Source organism: Lactuca virosa, chromosome 9 (genome assembly GCF_052849685.1).
Source record: "Lactuca virosa cultivar CGN04683 chromosome 9, Lactuca_virosa_CGN04683_v6, whole genome shotgun sequence".
Taxonomy (NCBI): domain Eukaryota; kingdom Viridiplantae; phylum Streptophyta; class Magnoliopsida; order Asterales; family Asteraceae; genus Lactuca; species Lactuca virosa.
Window position 1 is genome coordinate 291,815,949 of NC_136434.1, and position 18,124 is coordinate 291,834,072.

Sequence of the window (18,124 nt, forward strand, 5' to 3'; positions counted from 1 at the left end):
CTTATATAAAACACCTCTCGCTATTGTAGTTTAAAAATACATTTTAAAATCATTTCACTTTAAATCAAAATAAAATCACAGTTTTAAATACGAAAAGTAAATAGTCCCAATTCCAAAAAAAACTAAATGCTTTAACATAGCAAAGAGGGATCAATTATCATCAATACATATTCAAGTGAAACCACACAAGAGCACAAGTTAAAATACAATTAGGCAATGGAATCAAACTTCTAAAATCAATCAAAGCCAACAAGACTATCGAAGGTTTAACAAATCAAAGTTAAAGGTCCTATAGGCCTAAATCCAAAACAAGGGGTATGTGAACCCACAACTTAAAGACAAAAGGTTTATTAATCCATAACTAATTCAAAGTCCAACAAAAAAATAAGCTAATTGTGGCTAGCTAAGGGGTTATTTGATTTGGTGTTGACCGGGTCCGGTCAGATGTATTGGTCTGACTCGGTCCGGTCAGGGTGTTTGATATGCTTTTGACCCAGACCACACGTCTGACTTGGCCCATAAAAACTATTGTATTAGGTGTCTAAGCCCATAACTATAATTGGTATATACTTGAATTGATAGTAGCACAGTCCTTTTGGGTTGCCCTCAAAACTAGCAACCGGACATGATGACTTTTGGAGAGAGAGGTTGAATTTATTATTTGATTAATAAATTGAAATAAATGATTTATTAATGTATTATGGAAATAATATATTAATTAGAAATCATATTATTTAATTAATAATTAATCAAAAATTAATTGGAATTAATTTTGGGATTAATTGAATTAATTAAAAGTGTAGGGGTTATTTGGCACTTTATTGATAGTTGAGGAAAGAGGCTCTAGAACCTCCCTAGGAGGGGTTGGACGAAAACTTCTAGGAAGGCCCTAGAGTTTTCGTCCAAAGGCTCTTAGATGGGAATTCATGGGCTGCTTGGTTCTTAAGTTAAGGAATTAGGGTTTCTTCCTAAAACCCTAGGTCTGGCTCTAAGCTACCTCACCTATATAAAGAGCCTTACCCCTTCATATTTTCGATCATCTGAAATCCTAAAGGAATAGTCGAAATTCCTAGCACCTCTCTCTTTTCTCATCCTCTTGCTTAGTTTGGGTGTGAACTACTAGAGGCGTGACACTTGTGACGCTTGCTCTCAAAATTTTATTGTTATATAACAATCAAGGTGTGTTTTCTTAACCTTATTTTATAGATTTCTAAAATATACTAGTGCAATTAGGGTTTTCTATTTGATGTTCAAAAGTTGTATGTTTAATTAGAGAAAACATAGATCCAAGAATTTAGGGTTGCATGCACACATAGGAATTGTTTGTTATGCTCAAAACCCATCAGTGGTATCAGAGTCTTGGCTTGTTTTCTATTGAATTTTATTGCAATTGTTTGAATTTGATCAATTAGAGTTTATGGCAATTAAACCCTTTTGGTCTTAGGGGTTTTCGAATTTAGGGTTTCCTAACCCTAGGTTTCGAAATTTTGAAAGGGGTTTGAACCCTTTCCCTTGTTCTACAAGTTTCGAAAATTAGGGTTTCCTAACCCTCGTAAGGATTGAAATCTTTGCCTTCCTCCCCAAGAATTGCTATTTTTTGAAATTTAGGGTTTTTGGTAGGGTTCTTATTTTTGGTAATTAACTCCTTATTTGATTAACTAGATAATTATAAGATTTGAAGAATCCCTCCCATGATTTTCAAAATTTAGGGGGAGCGGATTAGGTTAAACTATCTTGATTATTTTAATTGGCTAATCCATATCTGATTTAATAAATTGATTAAATGTTTAATTAAGATAAATTATTAAATCATCTGGTTTAATTTTAAATTTAAATTAAAAGTTTTAATTTTCAAAATTTAATAATTAAACCTAGTATTTTGAAAAGTTTAAAAATACATCCTTATGGATCTTATTATTATTTTAATTAAATGATTGATTAAAAGATAATTAGTAAATCCATAAGATGGTTTAAATTTAATTAAATTAAAAAGTTTAATTTATTAAAAGATTAAACCCTTGGAATTTTAAAATGTTTTAAAAAAATACATCTTATACTATATGTAAAATTAGATGTTTAATATTTACTATATGTATAAGACTAAGTCAGTCGAACCGCTAGTACGCCTCATTCACAAAGCCGATCTACAATGGGAGTTTAAGGAAGCGGCCTATAAATGACCGCTATTAGGTATCCACTCTTACCCACTGCTCCATTGACTAGTGGATGGTCATTAGCCGAACGGGTTTGATAGGACATAATCTCATTAAAAGTATAATAATTAAAAGTAACTAAACTATTTTTTAAAATCTCACACTTAGTTACTTTAAGAAAAATGTGAATTTGATGCTAATACATGAAATTTCACATTACACTTTATAAGTCGTTAGTGGAGTGTGTGTGGCTAACCGACACACTAATATGGTACTAATAAAGGGTGGTAATGGGTGTCTCGAAAATTATCATTGATTAATGGAGAGCGTGTGGTTAACCGACACATTAAAAGGAGATGATAACTGACATCGAGAGTACCAAACTAATTTGCGTGGTTATTCACATCTCGTTTGTGATCCTCGACATCCCAGTCACAAAAGCGAGAGCATAATCGAGATTAAAAATGGCATTGGTTAGATTCAATGAATCTTAAATGATCTAGGAGTTTCATGAGATTGAAATTGGTAAATGCTTTACCTACCTAAAATAGATTCGAATTTGATTACGGCATCCCTCTTCAAAGTTCGAATCGAAAACATGGATCATAGCCTTAATTTAAATTTATGGGTTAATAATTAAGGATTAAAATAAACTAACTTGAATTCTCTTTTCTCCTATTATAGATGTCAAGTTCAGACAACAATGATCTTCCTCGTCCTTCTGGAAATGTTTTTCCCCAATCTGAAGATGATCTTCCACATGTTGATCAAGGCGAAAGAATGTTCCCTTCTTCAAGCAATGGTGGAACTCGAAATCATGCTTCTCCAACTCTTCCTCTTCCTCCGCCAGTGACTTTCCCCAAGTCATGTTTCCTTCAAGCTAAAAAATATGAAGCCACTCAAGCCCTGTTGTCATGTAAACATCAAGATGGAAAGTCTGTGTGTGCGCATGTTCTGAAAATGAAATCGCACATTGACAGATTGGGGATGTTGGGTGTCGTTTTCCCAAGGGAGCTGCCCATTGACTTGGTTCTACTTTCGCTTCCTGAGTCATATATTCAATTCATTAAAGACTACTATGTGAGGGACCACGATGTGACCCTAATTGATCTAACATATATGTTGATTGCTGCTGAAGCAGAAATGCTTAAAAGAACAAGTCAAATAAAAGTATTTGGAGGATCTGTCTCCAAAATTTCCATGGACATTGATAATGGCAACAATGGTAGTCTAGAAAAGGTTTCTCTTCCCAAAGGAAAGGGATCGGCCAAGGTCAAACCATTTGACCATATGGTAAAGAGAAAGACTAATTTTGAGATAGTCACATGTGCTATTCCTGAAAGGTCCATATGTTTCTATTGCCAATTGAACGTGCATTGGATGTGAAGCTGCCGAGACTACCTGAAAGATCTTAAAGATAGTAAAGTCAAGTCGTGTGACTCTACTTCAAGTAACATCCACTATTTAACTCTATTATTTTATTAAGTTCCTATTAATAGATTCTTAATACATGATGTGATAGTCACATTTTGATGTTTTGCAGAATCTAAGAGAAAGAAGGAAGCTTAAAAATAGTAAGTCGAATATGATCGTGAGAGATGGATTTCGGTCGCATGGTTTGATGATCATATTTGAAAGCTACTACTTAGGAGTTATGATAATTTAATAGATTGCTTAGGAAATGTCTAGAAACATTGTTTTATTTTTGCATTGTAAGGACAAAATTTTTGCGCTTATTATCAATAAAAGTAAATTTTGTTTTATCTAGTTTACTTTACATTTCCTTGCAATGGCATTTATGAAAGTGTTGGTTACATTTCTATTATTAGCAATATTAATCGTGGATTTGATTCTTGTTATATCGCTTGTGGTATTGTCATAATTAACTAAGTGAGAAGGAATTCTCATAGCCCAAGTTTCAATTGGATAGAAACTTGGATTCATGCAATTTGAATTGCGTGATGTATGAGAATCTTGATCAATGAAAGATTATGACAAATTCATTGATCACATGTTTAAGTGAGTTAAGTGAAGGACTAATGGATCTAGTACACATTGATGTGGACTATTCAGATCCGCCACAAAGGATGATAACTTTGTTCGTCATGAGCTACTGATGCTTTCAGTAAATATGGTTGTGTTTATAAGATTGAGCATAATTCAGATACTTTGAAAAAATTTCAAAGAGTGGCAGAACGAATAAGAAGAATTTATTAGGCAAAAAGATAAAGGTTTCTCCAATCTGAAAGGAAAGGAGAGTACTTTAGTATCATGTTTTATGATTATCTTAATGATTGTGGAACCATGTCACAATTGATCCTCGATGTCACACCCCGATCCTTGTCGGAATCGATCGAGGCGTGATATATTGTTCAAAGTCTCATGACAACTATGTTATAATATGATTAGATTCAATTAAGTACTAAGTATGCAAACAAGATCCACAACATACAAATACAAATCCAAATCCAAATACGAACAACATTTATTACATCAAATTTAAATAGTCTTGTGGAGTTCTAAGGCACAACCTATTTTTCATCAACTTCATTCTTCAAATCTGCATCATGGGTAAAAACAGGTCAACTACGAGAGTTGGTGAGTAATCTAATTTTAGTAGAGAAAATTGTGAAGTTGAAACCTTTATAATTGGAAATTTGTTTTCTTTTGAAGTCGGCAAACAATTGTATTTGAGATAACGGTTTATAAATCAAAAATTGATTAACAAATGATAACAACAACAATAAGTCCTCACCCTATATATACATATGTATATATATAAAAATATATATAGGATGGAGCATCTAATCATCATACACACTCAACCACGTGCGATCAATCACCTTAGCGTCCCAAGGCGGGGTGGTCAACCCAATAGCGCTATTATTGTCCATAACGTACCTCAAGAATACGGGCATAGTCATGGAGATTAGACTAAAAATGATAATGCACTACAAGTACATGTAGCGTAAACAAACAATAGTTATACAATTAATGACTCACGTATAAATGTCCCAACAATGTCTCAATTGTGATAAAACAATAAAATGAAGTTGGAACATATTAGAACCACATGATACACCCCAAAAGTATTGAAAATTATAAAGTATGGGGTAGATTACTCACTTTAGTCCCAAAACGAAATGCGTGTGTCGTACGATAGACGGTTCGGGTCAAAATGGCGTAGAACCTAATATAATTAATAGTTTTGGTTTAGGAACTGCTAAACGAGAATAAAGTACTAATACAAATAATTAGACACATATTCTTATATTATATGAATTAACAATAATTCATTTTGATTATAATATTAAGGTATTCATTTGTTAAATGAATTTTAAATTGAATTAATTACTTTGCATAATTAATTTATATTTTCAATTTAGGCCAGATTTTAATAATTTCTTATTAAAATAATAACTTGCCCAATTATAATTATTTATAGATTTTAACAATTATTTATATGAAATAATCATTAAAATGCATTTTTACATGCTTAAATACTTAGGAAAATGGTTTTAAATAGTATACAGTATTGAAAATTTATGAAATTATTAGGAAATCATTATTTCATACAATATTAATTACTGTAAAATTTTTATATTTTTCTGAACTGTTTTAGTATTTATTTAATACTTTAATGATTAAACAACAACAAAATTCGGGAAAAATAATAAATGATTCCCAAAAATTCTGTAAAATTAACCATAGTTTTATAACATGATATAGAGCCCAGTGTATAAGTTTCGGATATTTGTGACTATGGTAAGTATTTTTTATATATTTCATTATTAATTAATCAATAAAATCATAAATAATAGTAAACAGTAATATAAATGCATGAAACTTCATAAATTATGTTTAATCAATATATTGGTCATCCCAGAATTTTCTCAGAATTTATTGAATGCAAAAAGTATTTTATGTGAATTATTGCCCTACTTTATTGCAATATCTATAGTAATTCAATAAAAATAAGTTATTTTCTGAAAATTTCCAGAACTTCCTATTTTATTGATGGGATTCTGAGAAAAATCAGGTTTATGCATAAAATGAGTTTTAGATATTTTGGTGGATTTAATTTGTTTCTTGTATGAATTTGAAACTTTTAACAACATACCTTGATGAATGCTTCAAGAGGGATGAAGATTTGAGTATAATAGATTGTTCTTGGCTGGAATATGAGTATTTCTTGGATGAATTTCGAGATTGAGAGTGAGAGAAAGAATGGAGAAGGTTTAAGTGGTGAAGAGAATAATGTGTTGGGAGAAAAAGGAAAGGAAAGTGGATGGGAGGTGTGAGTGGGAGACCATGAGAATAATCTTTTTTGCTTTTGGTGGTCTTCATAATTTCCCACTAACACAAACATCTTTTACATAATTAATATAAGAGTTTTATAAAATTTAATGTAAAGTTTATAAAAATAGAGTTTTATAAAATTTAATGTAAAGTTTATAAAAATGGAGTTTTATAAAAGATGAGTTATTATTTGATTATAACAATCTACTTTGATTTGAAGTTTAATTATAGCATTCAAGTTTGATTCTTTTAAATTTAATTAGAGCATTATACTTTGATTTGATTTTAATATGGTATCATAATTTAATTTGATTATAGTTATAACGTTGTACTATACTATGTTGCTATTAACGTCAATTTATATCGTAGTGTATGAGTTTTGATCCTTTTAGCGTCAAGTAATCTTGAGTAGGGTTTGAATGAGATTGAGAGAGGTTTCGTTTGTGATCTTTTTGAGTGTCCGGCTTCGCAACGCAAGGTCCATAGACCCCGTTAAGCCATGATTTAGTGTCCTACACAATCCCGATGATTGTGCAATAGTGTTTTATCGCTTTGGTTCGTTGTTTAGCACTGTTAAGGCTAAGGAATATCAAACACATGAACTTTCCAAATGATGTTTTCTCATTAAAATAGCGAATTGTACAGTGATTACATAACGTAAACCCTAACATACAAGGGTTAATGGAGTTGACCGGTTTAACTTGTTGACTTTGTTTGACTTTGACTTGACCGAAATTTGATGGTTGTCACACTCGAAGAACATCTTAGTGCAATTGTTTGACTAGGAAGAGGAATCAGATATTGTTGAGATGGTTCAATCAAGAGATGAGTCATACTACGTATCCAATTAAAATTTTAGAGTCGTACTCTAGTAACTATAAATCGTATCTTGAAACTTATTTCATACTAATTAGGTTTATAACACCTCATGAAATGTGGAGTAATAATGTTTTCTTAATCTAGCACATTGGAATTGGAAGTTGTGATGTTTTGGTTAAAAACAAAGGATGAACTAACACAAATTCCATGAAGTGTTTTCTTGTCAAGAATCCATACTAATTTTGAATATGTATTTTTGCTCATCAAGGATTTTTCCTTGAAAGAAAAACTTATACGTCAAGAAGTCAGTTGGAGTCTTATTGATTTTGAAGATTTTCAAGAATCAATTGATGGGTTTTGAGTACTATAACACTTCTATGGTGCACATACAACCCTAGATGCTTTGGATCTAAGTTTTCTCTACATATACATGCAATATTGTTTTTCCAAAGCATGGAGCCTAACTAGCATACAAATGTTATATATAAATCAAATAAACTAGTTACAAGATTACCTCTTGTTGTTTCTTGTTGAATTTGGCATTTCAAGAGCTTAGCACCTCAAGTGTGATGCCTCTAATAAGTCACAAACACCACTAACAATTGGAAGACTTGAGAGAGAGGTTCTAATGCACTAAAATCGGCTCTATGAACTCTAAGAACACAAGGGTAACCGATTTTAGGTCATGGGGTCATATATATATATATATATATATATATATATATATATATATATATATATATATATATATATGTATATATATATAGTGTAGGAATCCAAGAGTCATGGGTAAACCCTAATCCATACACTTTGGGTTATGATCCATATCTCATGTGGGCTAACTCTTCATGGAAACTTACATAAACTTAGCCCATCATGGATCAATAGCCCAAACCATATATATATATATATATATATATATATATATATATATATATATATATATATATATATATATATATCATTGATTTACATAATCAGTCCCCGTTAATTTAGTTAGTCTCTTTTGATCACTAAATTAATTTCAAATTAATACTTGATCAATACTAATTAGGGATAATGACTTAAAAGGGTAATATATTCTTCGATTTGTACACATTTGGTCACTGAATTTATTTTTTGTTCACATTTACCCCTTCAACTTGTTAAACTGTACATATTCAGTCCTTATGACCGGTTATTTCAGGTTAACCGGTAAAAATGTCTTAATAGAGTAATATATTTCTCATTTTGTACACATTTAGTCCTTAATATTTTTGTACACATTTAGTCCTTAATTTTTTTTGTTGAAAAGAAATTTATTTTTGTTTTTTTACTCATTCAATACTTATGAATGTTTTCTTTAAGTTTTTCTCACAACATCTTACATGGAACAATCATTAACGAGGTGTTTTAGGCTTTTGATGCTTATGTCCATCGCGATCTCGACTACTTGGTTGCTTAGGTCATGTGTTTTGAACGTCATAACTTTTTCATACTATCACGGATTTTAAAGATCTTTATATCTATGCGTTTGTATTTTAGTCTACTACAACTTTCGTTTAGATTACTCCCGTTAAAAAGTAATATATTTATTAATTACGATCTTTATATCCATACGTTTTTTATGAATGCATGTATGGATGTTTTTTTTATAAAATCGTAAGTAAAAACATATTATATTTTAACGGGAGTAATCTTAACGAAAGTTATAGCAGACTTAAAAAACGAACACGTAGATATAAAGATCGTTAAAATCAGATATCGTATGAAGAACTTACGACGTTCGGAATACAAAACCTAAGCTAAACCACAAGACCTATGCAACCAAGCAGTCGAGGCCGCGATGGACATAAGCATCAACAGCCCCAAACACCTCATCAATCAGGGACAGACGCATGATTTGGTAGTAGGTGTTGCCGGTCCGTAGAAAAAAGAAAAAAAAATATCGAAAAATTTACACTGCGTACAGAAAAAGCAGGGGTTGTCGGTGCCACTGCGGGCACCTAAAGAGAACCGTCCCTGTCATCAATGATAGTCCCATGTTAGATGTCGTGAGAAAAACCCTAAATAAATCATTCATAAGTACTGAATTGGTACAATAAACAAAAAATGACTTATTTTGAAACAAAAAAAATATTAAGGACTAAATGTGTACAAAAATATTAAGGACTAAATGTGTACAAAATGAGAAATATATTACCGTAATAAGTCATTTTTCCCGGCTAACCTGGAGTAACCGGTCATAAGGACTGAATGTGTACAGTTTAACAAGTTGAAGGGGTAAATGTGGACGAAAAAAAAAACTCAGTGACCAAATGTGTACAAATCGAAAAATATATTACCCTTTTAAGTCATTATCCCTACTAATTAAATAACATTATTTAATATTAATATATTATACTTTTAATATATTAATAAATCATAAATAACCTCTTTCTCAAATGTCCATCCTATCAGATTGTTCTGGTGAAGGCAACCCAAAAGGACCATGCTACTCTTGGGTCAAGTACATACCAATTACAGTTATGGGCTTAGACACCTAATCCAACAGTCTCCCACTTGGATAAGTCTAATAACTATAACTGCAAGTACGACTCAAAAACCGAGTAGAAATCGTAGCTCTTAAAAGCCGATGTCGAACTCTGACGCGTCCTTTAGATAAGGGATCATATAGTCCTCTGTTCTTCAAGATATAAGCCAGACAAATACATGGAACAATGTCATACTTATTGTCTAGCAGTTTGTTTCCCGATTTCCGATTTGTTTGACATAGAACTTAATTGAACACATCAATTGAGTCCTGACCGGGCCCGACACATAAGTCAAAACACAATCATCGAGGGGCCCAAGATATCGCTTTTAATCCTCCAAGAATTAAAAGGAACAGATAAACTTCGACATTATATGCTTGTACTAACTATTCATTAAATCATACACAACAGTGCGTTTTATAACACCAAGTTACTGATGTGTTTTCACACTACCAATGTACAACCAACTCATAGTCAACAACTCATATATCTCGGTTTGAAGACTTATATGATATTATCGTCTCACAATCACTCGTGATAAATTCCATGAAGTGATTCATGTGAGCGTGGGTTTAATACAATACTCAGACCTTATGAGCACTCATGAATGTTGTAGCAATCTTTTCCTATGTCTAAACACTTCAGACAATCTACAAGCCAAATTCATGATAGTCTTGCCTCAATACCTACTTCCAAAGTATGATCGACTGTGGATAGTTTGAATAATTTAATTATTCTGGAAGTCAAAACATGCAAATTGAAACAATAGTAAACAATTGACACAAGATAGTAACTTTACTTATAAATAAAACACATTTTATTTAATCATCAAATGTCAATTACATTTTATCTATTACAAGTTTCTAAATAGCTATCTAATCATTGAAACTAATATCTTCCTTCAGCCTAATGCTCCTCGCATGCTGCAAGTGTTTAACCCTACTCAGTCTCTTCGTAAGGGGATCTGTTGGGTTCTCCTCTGACGATACCCTCTTTACCACGAGGATTCCTTCTTCCACACGATGTCTTATGAAGTGATATTTTCTGTCGATGTGTCTGGATCTGCCATAGGTTCATTGGTTAAGGCGATCGCACCCTCATTGTCACAGAAAATCTCCATAGGCTCCATTACAGCTGGTACAACTCCAAGGTCTCCAATGAAGTTCTTCAGCCATATCGCCTCCTTCGACGCTTCGATTGCTGCTATGTACTCTGATCCGAACATTGAATCAGCTACAGTCTCCTGTTTGGAACTTTTCCAAGTTATTGCTCCTCCATTCAGGGTAAAAACCCAGCCCGACTGAGAGCAGAAATTATCTTTGACGGTCTGAAAGCTGGCGTCACTATACCCTGTCATTCTCAATTCATCACTTCCACCGAGGGTAAGGACCCAGTCCTTAGTCCTCCGCAGGTACTTGAGAATGTTCTTAAACGCAGTCCAGCGTGCTTTACCAGGATTCCCTTGATATCTGCTGACCATTCTCAAGGAAAAGGCTACATCAGGGCGATTACAAGTCATAGCATACATGATCGAGCCAACCGCGGAAGCATATGGCACTCGACTCATCTCTGCTATCTCAGCCTCTGTACTCCGACTCTGAGTCTTACTTAGTTTGATATTACTCTGGATTGGTAAGTCACCTTTCTTGGAATTCTCCATGTTGAACCTTTTTAACACCTTGTCCAACTAGGTACTCTGACTTAGTCCAATTAGTCTTTTACCCCTGTTTCTAAATATCCTTATCCCTAGGATGTAAGCAGCTTCTCCAAGGTCCTTCATAGCGAAACACTCCCCAAGCTAGGACTTAACCTCCTGCAAGGTTGGGATGTCATTTCCTATGAGAAGTATGTCATCCACATACAACACCAGAAAGCTAACTATACTCCTACTAGCTTTGACATATACACAGGACTCATCCTCGCTTCTCGAAAATCCAAACTCTTTGACTTTCTCATCGAAACAAAGATTCCATCTGCGAGATGCTTGTTTCAATCCATAAATGGATTTCTCAAGCTTACACACTCTATTAGGGTACTTTGCATTGAAAAAACCCTCTGGCTGACTCATGTAAACATCTTCAGCCAACTTTCCATTAAGGAAAGCGGTTTTGACATCCATTTGCCATATTTCATAGTCATCAAATGCAGCTATGGCTAGCATAACCCTTATAGATTTAATCTTCGCTATTGGTGAGAAGGTCTCATCATAGTCAACTCCATGAGTTTGAGTAAAGCCCTTCACAACCAGTCGCGCCTTATATGTGTGTACTTTCCCATCCATGTCGGTCTTCTTCTTGAAGATCCACTTGCACCCGACTGTCTTACGACCTAGTACGTTGTCAACCAAGTTCCAAACTTGATTTTCATACATGGACTGAATCTCGTTGTCCATAGCCTCTTTCCACTTTGCAGATTCAGGGCCTGCCATGGCTTCCTTCTAGTTATTAGGTTCATCTAAATTTACCAGTGTGCTATCACTGATAAATGTATCACCCTCAGATGTTATATGGAAACCATATAACACAGGTGGAACACTAACTCGAGTGGAACGCCTCAGAGGTACGGATTCGTCAATTGGTTCAATAGGAGTTTCCTCCTCAGGTTGATCGCTAGTGTTTGAGGCTACTTCATCACTTAACTCTTGAAGCTCTTCAAGGTCAATTTGCCTCCCACTGTCCTCTTGGCATATGAGTTCTCTCTCGCGAAAGACGCCTCTCCTCGCAACGAAGACAAAATTGTCACTCGGTCTATAGGAGAGATATCCAAAGGACTTTTGTGGGTAGCCGATGAAAATACAATGCTCACTATGAGGTTCAAGCTTGTCGTGAGTCTCGCTTCTCACGAAAGCCTCGCAACCCCAAACCTTGATGTGTGCTAACGAGGGAACCTTCTCTGTCCACATCTCGTGAGGTGTTTTGGCAACCTTTTTAGTTGGGACTAGATTAAGGATATGGGCGGCAGTCTTAAAGGCATACCACCCCCAGAATGAGATAGGTAACGAAGCTCAACTCATCATGGAACGAACCATGTCCAACAAGGTTCGATTGCGCCTCTCAGCCACACCATTAAGTTGTGGTGTCCTAGGTGGCTTCAATTGTGAAACAATTCCACATTCCTTAAGATAGTCTAACAACTCGATACTAAGATACTCACCACCTCGATCGGATCGAAGAATCTTTATCTTCCTGCCCAGCTGATTCTCCACTTCTTGTTTAAACTCTTTGAACTTTTCAAAGGTTTCTGAATTATGCTTGATTAAGTAGACATAGCCATATCTGTTGTAATCATCAGTAAAAGTCACATAGAAGCGGTTAGCATCCCTTGTGGCAGTTCTGAAGGGTCCACACACATCGGTGTGTATGAGATCCAACAAACCTTCACTCCTTTCACAAGTACCGATGAAGTGTGACTTGGTCATCTTTCCAAGCAAACAAGATCCGCAACTATCATCCGACCTTAAGTCAAATGACTCCAAGACCCCAGCCTTTTGGAGTTGGCCTATGCGCTTCTTGTCGACATGTCCAAGACGAAAATGCCACAAGGATGCCTTATCCAAACTATTGGAAGAATCAATGTGCAACACATTATTTCCTAAGTTGTCTACAACCATCATAGTTTCATATACACCATTACAAGGCAATGATTTAAAATAAAATACACCATTATAAAAAGCATCAATAGAACCAATTTCTTTATCAAATGAAAATCTAAAACCTTGTTTGTACAAAATATGAAAGGAAATAATGTTTCTCGCCATATCGGACGAGTAGCAACAATTATTCAAATATAATTCTAACCCATTACTAAGCAATAAAGAATAAACTCCAATCTTGGTGACAGGCGACATTTTCCTATTCCCCATGATCAAGTTCATCTTCCCGTGCTCCACATCCCTAGTTCTTTTTAGTCCCTGCATATCAAAACAAATGTGAATACCACAACCTGTATCAAGGACCCAAGAACAAGAATGTGATGAGTTATTAGATAGAATAGTATAAATACTTGCACGGGTGGGCTTAAGCTTCCTATCCTTAACATCCTGCAAATATTTGGGGCTGATTCGCTTCCAGTGCCCTTTATCATGACAATAGAAACACTCTGCTTCTTTTGGATTGGTAGAGGGATTAGCAGCACCAACTTTGGTCCCACTAGAAGAGGATCCATCATGAGACTTTCCCTTGTGGCTCTTAGAAGGAGCCTTTGTCACACCCCTGAACCAGACGGCGGAAACGTCTGGGGGCTCGTGTGACTAACAATTGAATTATCATCACAATGAATATACATGAAACATAAAACATTCACCACCAACATTACATATAACAACCAGCATTGTTCACATCAAGTACATTGTTATAAAAACATAAGTTCCAAAATATTAAAAGTACGATGAGTGATGTTACATATATGAAACCATACACACTTGAAAATCTTCCTGCTTAACGATTACCTGAGAATACAAGTTATTTTGAAAACAGTCAACGTATATAATGTTGGTGAGTTCATAAGTGTGTTTGAATAAAAGTCTTTGAATCCTTTGTAAAAAAAACCCAAAAAATCCGATATTCTCTGTAAAATGTCTGAAAATGATGTGAAAATCAAGTATAAATGCATGTGTGAATTTATTAGTTGTAACATATATGGATGTAGTTTTGATATATTTGTATTGTAAGTAAGTGATAAACTGGATATGAATATTTCCCCAGAAAATCTGATATTTTCTAATTTATAGTAATGTCGAGGTTCTTGTATCGTTGAATAAGTTATTTTGTATTGACACAATCGAAGGGTTAATCTCCAAAGTGTTAATTTTTGGTATTGGATCTCTATATGAGCTGTTATAATCATACATGATAATGACTAGGTTGCATGTCTTAACATTTTTCCAAATGCCGGTATTTTCTCAAGGTTTTATCGCCCTAGACTGGCCTAGTCTAGCTGTAGCGAATAGCTAAGGCGTGGGGGGTCACCCCATATAGATCTATACACAAACTCTCGCTCTCCCTCCAGGAGACTCTGATTATAACTACAAGCTACGATTGTACACTCAAAGGTGCCAACCGACATGTCTCACTAGATTCTCAACCTTTCGTACTATGTTTAATGTTTAAGTGAATGTTGTATGTTATCAAATCCAAAGGTACATATATTGTCACACCTCGAAACCGATGGCGGAAACGTTCTGGGGCGGAGGACGTCATGTGTAGTATCACAACAGTTGTATCATAGCAAGCATAGTAAACACAACCAAACATTGAATACATATATGAAAAAGATTTACATTGTCTTAATACATCGTTTATACATAGCAGTATATAGTAAAAGTAAAAGACGTGAATCCGAAACGCTCCGTCTTCTCCAAAAGTTGACAGGAGTACCTGTCTATTGATGCCCTGAGAATACAAGCAGTTTTAAAATATCAGCATAAAGCTGGTGAGTTCATAAGTGTTTAGTTCTGGTGAAAGAAATGCTTCTTTGATCCTTTGAAACGTGTTTGCCAAGAAAATCCTATATTTTCTTATGAAAGAAGTTTGGTTATGCATTAGTTATACGTTAAACCGCCTGTTTATGAAAGATTAAGTTATCCAGGAAAATCCTATATTTTCCATAAAAGTTGATAGTTGGTTATCGATTCTGAAATGAGGTGTACAAGTATCTACCATACTTGTATCGTTAGATGAAGTTTCCTTGAAAAACCCTATTTACTCTCAGTGAGATGGATTAGCCTTATTACATAAATAAAACTAATAAAGAAATAGTGAACTAGAACCTAAGGACATTACTAATGCCCTCTAGTAATCAAATCGGTTATTACTTTGAGGTTAGTTCACTTGTTTCATTATTACAAAAGTAAATCTCTGTTATTTTGGTTGCGAGTTTTATAACCATACATTAAACTAGACATGGCACGAAACGGGGCCAGTATCCTTTTATGACTTTGTCACCCGTAGACCTAACGGTCCCACTGTAGCTAGCAACGAGGTGCGGGATAGTCAGTCCCGTATAGATCTATACACAATAGTCACACTCTCCCTACAAGAGATTCTGGTTATAAGGGCAAGTCCTACACTCACGAATCCGGTGGAGTGTTACCAAGGACGTGTCTCCAATCCTAAAATAACAAACTTACCAGTAATAGCATCGAAAATCCTGTTTATGTTTTGTATAAATCCTTTAGAAAATATCACATTCTATGATAAGATTTACAAGTTCCTTGCTTTCGTTTTGAAAACTGTTTCTACGAGTTGATTTCTTAATCGATTGGTAAAACGGTTTTCTGAGTTAAAAGCATACTGAACATATAATTATTTTAAACAAAATAATATACTCGAGCACAAGTTTCCTTGTACTTTTGCTTGTATTCCCTCCTGAAAACATGAAAAACTCGGAAAAAGCGTAGGGGTATGAACTCACCTGAAGTGAGTGCTGCGAATGTAAGATCGGAAAAAGGATGCTAAGTGTCAAGTGAAGTCTTGAGCACACGTACAGATCCTATTTAGCATATAATGACATATATATGTATACAATTAGTGCTTACTCAACTAATCAGGTAAAGAATAACACTTTAAGGACTAAGAAATCCTTAATGGAAGTGTTACAATCACTTAGGATTGCATAAGAGGAGTGTATGGTCACTAAATGGAGCTTTCGGTCCAAGTGGTATTCTCGGTCCAAAGGGTTCTCGGTCAGAAGGGTTCTCGGTCCAAAGGGTTTTTGGTCAGAAGGGTTCTCGATCCGAAGGGTTTTCGGTCAGAAGGGTTCTCGGTCCGAAGGGTTTTCGGTCCAAAACCGAAAACTCCCGATCTTTGATGCATGTGGTGTTTCTCAAGGGTTTTCAAACATGCAAAGGGGTTCTAGGTTATATCCGAAGCCTTAAGTGTGCTTTAAGGTCTTAAAGGCACTTTTCTTTAGGGTTTTCGGTTTAAGGAGATGCACTAAACCGAAAACTCCTTTTGTTCTTGGAAAATGACGATTTCAAGGCTTTAAACAAGAGTTTCAACTAGATAATAAGTGCAGAAAGTAATACTTACGATTTAGAGGCTACAAGAGTTGATTTTTGGACCAAAACACTAGTGTGTGTTCTTGGTGTTCTTGAAGATTAAACCCAAAAAGATGAAGTTAATGGATGAAATCGAAGGGGGATGCTAGTTAGGAAGATCTATCAACGATTCAAGGTGAAAGAAACACTTACATTTTTCGAGAATTTGAAGATTAAAGTGAAGAACTCGATGATACTTGAGAGAGAATGGATGTTTTCTTGCTTGAAAAGGAAAGAATGATCCAAATGATCATGAAATATATAAGTAAGATGGGGTTTTCGGTCCCTTGACCGAAAACTCTAAGGTCTTGACCGAAAACTCCTTCTCGATGAGGTTTTCGGTTTGCTTCATGCCTAGAACTTCAACAAATTCATCCTAACACCGATTCATTTGATGCATTAAGTTTAGAATATTCTTTTAGTCCAAAAATAATACTGACATGAACAGAAATAAATCCGAATTGATTTATTTAAACGCAAAGTCTTTCCCAAACTATCAAATTTGTCGGAATTAAATAAAAACCCGAATTTGATTAACGGAAATTGAGTAAGGATAACGGAAAAAGTTTCGGGTTGTCACATCATCCCCCCGTTAGAGGGAATTTCGTCCCGAAATTTGAATATAGAATACAAATCATGGATTAGATAAGAGATGCGGATACTTCTGTTTCATCTGATCTTTGAGCTCCCAAGTAAATTCAGGTCCCCGCTTGGCATTCCAGCGAACCTTCACTATCGGGATGCGACTTTGTTTCGTTCGTTTGATCTCTCTATCCATGATTTCGACTGGTTCTTCTACGAAGTTCAGATTCTCGTTGATTTCAATCTCGTCGAGAGGAATCGTAAAGGTTTCGTCGGATACGCATTTCTTAAGATTCGAAACGTGGAATACAGGATGAATGTTGCTAAGTTCTTGCGGTAAACGAAGTTTGTAGGCTACGGGACCGATCCTAGCGAGGATCTCGAAGGGTCCTATGTATCTTGGATTTAGCTTTCCACGCTTTCCGAAGCGTATCATGCCTTTCCAGGGCGAGACTTTTAGCAGGACACGGTCTCCAACCTGGAACTCCAAGGGTTTTCGTCGTTTATCGCCGTAGCTCTTTTGTCTATCTCGTGAGGCCTTAAGTCGTTCTCGGATTTGTACGATCTTTTCAGTGGTTTCGCGGATGATTTATGGACCAGTGAGAGTATTGTCAGGGACTTGTCCCTTGGCTAGCTGCGTGTCACCCACCTCAGCCCAGCATAGAGGGGATCTGCACTTGCGACCATAGAGGGCTTCGAAAGGCGCAGCCTTAATGCTGGTA